Here is a 3,250-nt window from a genome sequence, read left to right on the forward strand (position 1 = left end):
GGTCAGTGTTTGAGGAAGTGCACTCCACCAGGACTCAGGGCTTAGAAAGGAACTGGAAGGCTCATGTGGGCAGACTGTGAGTCATCTGGGAACTCATTCAGAGCTCTGAGGAGAGGAAGCCATGCTTCAACAGAGAGCCACAAGGGGTCTGGGGAGCTGAGCATAAAGCCTTGCTCTAGCTGCTCCAAACTTTGTCTCTGATCAGTGCGGTCCTCCTGCCTCTACCTCCCCAGAGCCGGGGTTGCTAATGTGCACCACCACTGCACTTCCGCACACAGATTTGGGCTTGTTTATTTTTTCAAGACAGGGTCTCTATAGAGCCCTGAGTGTCCTGGATCTTGTTCTGTAGACCAGGCTGGCCTCGAACTCAGAGATCCACTGGCCTCTGTCTCCCGAGTGCTGGGATTAAAGGTGTGTACCCCTCCCTTCCAGGCTTGCACACAGCTTTTAACACTGGCTCTGCAGGCTCGAACTCAGGCAGGACACTTTACCAGCATAGCCATGTCCCCAGACCTATTAGATCATTTATTACAAAGTGCTCAAATACCCATAAAAGTAGAAATAATTCTGCGGTGAGCAGCCATATGCCCACTCAGTGGATTCTTAGCTTTTCATCCCGAGCACATCGTGCATTTCAAAGTAATGTGTAGATATCAGTACACTTCCCCATAATCTTAAGCATGTACATTATTAATTAGTGCTTATATGTGCATACACACCATTGGTTTTGGGGAAAAGATCTATATACAACATGTTGAAGGCTTGGTCAACACACAGCACTATTAGGTAACGGTGGCGCTTTAACGCTTCGGGAGCTCACGGAAGGACATTAGGCCGTTTGGGACCATGCCTCTGAAGAGGCTATTGAGATTCCCAGCTCTATTTCCCTCCCCTCCTCTCGGCTCTCCTCTTCTGCTCTTTCCTCTCCTCCTCTATGATGTGTCCCAAAAAGAAACAGAACCAAACCACTACGAATGGAAACATCTGGAACTGTGAGCCAAAGTCCCTCTGGCTGTGGTAGTGAGAGGAATAGAGAAAACAAGAGCCAGAGGGAAGACAACCATCAAAATTCACTTTCAAGGGAGTCTGCAATAATTTTTATCCACTTTTATTATAAAAACAAAAGCCTTTAAAGGAAGCACTGGCGCGCCCTCTGGAGGTCTGATGGAGAACTACAGCACTATCTGAAGATTCCTGCCCAGTGAAAGCTTTCTCAAGTTCCTGTAGCCAGGCTAAAGTACGGAACCTCTTCTTATGCCAGCTGGAAAAGGTGCTGTGAGGACAAATTCCTTCTGTGTCCTGAGCTTTTCAGGACAATTTTTTTTTTTGAGACAGGGTTTCTCTGTGTAGCCCTGGCTGTCCTGGAACTCACTCTGTAGACCAGGCTGGCCTCGAACTCAGAGATCCACTGGCCTCTGCCTCCTAAGTGCTGGGATAAAAGGCATGTGCCACCACTGCCCGGCTATTTCAGAACAATCTTACTCTGAGGCTCCATCACCTGCTTGAGGGGAGACACAAGGATCTGCTTCTCCAGTTCACCTCGGGCATGCTAGGCCAGCATTCTACCAGCTAGGCCACATCCTCGGCCCTCGAGCTCCCTTTCGGATCTCTGTTCTAACTACTCATCACTATTGCCCCGGGGCCAGAGCAGCCATAGGTAGCATGTGAGGGTGTGTCTATGTGCTAATAAAGCCTTATTTATGAAAGCAGCCAGGCAATGAGCTCTAGTTTCTGATTCTCAGACTAGCATAAGTTTTACATAATTATTCAGTAGAGCTCACAGTTCCACTTTTGAAATTTGATCATTACCTAGCTACATAAGATGATCTTCATTTATTAAAAATTAAATTTGCGGGGCAGTGGTGGCACACGCCTTTAATCACAGCACTTGGGAGGCAGAGGCAGGCTGATTTCTGAGTTCTAGGCCAGCATGGTCTACAGAGTGAGTGCCAGGACAGCTAGGGCTACACAGAGAAACCCTGTCTCGAAAAAAAAAAAAAAAACTTAAAAAGAAAAGCATTTGTTTAAAATATTTAAATTTAATTTTTTTACTTATTCACTTTACATCTCACCCACTGCCCCTCCCCGGTCACCTCTCCCCCAGTCCTTCCCCCATTCCCTCTTCCCATCTCTGAGTGGGTGGCTCCCCTGGGAATTCCCCCACCCTAGCTTCTTCCACTGAGGCCAGACAAGGCAGCCCAGCTAGAACATATCCCACATACAGGCAATAGCTTTTGGGATAGGCTCTGCTGCAGTTGCTTGGGACCCACATGAAGACCAAGCTGCACATCCGCTATTATATGTGAGGAGAGGCGTAGGTCCAGCCCATGTATGCTCTTTGGCTGGTGGTTCAGGCTCTGAGAGCCCCAAGGGTTCAGGTTAGTTGACTCTGTTGGTCTTCCTGTGGAGTTCCTATCTCCTTAGGAACTGCAATCCTTCCTCCTATTCTTCCGGAAGAGTCCCCAAGCTCCATCCACTGTTTGGCTGTGAGTGTCTGTAGCTGTCTGAGTCAGCTGCTGGGTGGACCCTCTCAGAGGACAACTTCTCGGGTCTGTATGGTTCAGGAGTCTGATGAAGATGGGAGGTGGTGGGGAAATCTGATCTTCATTCTTTTTTTTTTTTTAAATATTTTCATAGTCATCTTTTTTTTTGTTAGATTATTTATTTATTATATGTAAGTATACTGTAGCTGTCTCCAGACACCCATATGAGGGCATCAGATCATTGCAGATGGTTGTGAACCACCATGTGGTTGCTGGGATTTGAACTCATGACCTCTAGAAGAGCAGTCAGTGCTCTTAACCGCTGAGCCATCTCACCAGCCATTCTTAAAGCTGGACACTGTAACCACCCAATCAACTACATAATCGTTACTGTAATTACAGACACTCCATGGTGTGCTAGATGCTTAGATGTAATATTTGATAACAAGATATAGTCAACCCATTTCAACATGATACGTTCATCTTTTGATGGGGTCATAACCTTAAATTCCCTATGTAGCTCAACTACATTCTCAAATGACTTTGCTTTGTTTTAGCTCCCTGCCTTCGCTTCCTGAGTACTGGAATTGCATGTGTGTGACATCACATTAGGTTATATCTGTGGTTCTCAACCTTCGTAATCCTGCTTTCATAAATAAGACTTTATTAGCACATAGACACACCCTCACATGCTACCTGTGGAGCTTACTGCCTGCTTTTATAAATAAAGCTTTATTAGCACACAGACACACCCTCACATGCTACCT

The sequence above is a fragment of the Grammomys surdaster genome, unplaced genomic scaffold (genome assembly GCF_004785775.1).
Source record: "Grammomys surdaster isolate TR1022 unplaced genomic scaffold, NIH_TR_1.0 208, whole genome shotgun sequence".
Lineage (NCBI taxonomy): Eukaryota > Metazoa > Chordata > Mammalia > Rodentia > Muridae > Grammomys > Grammomys surdaster.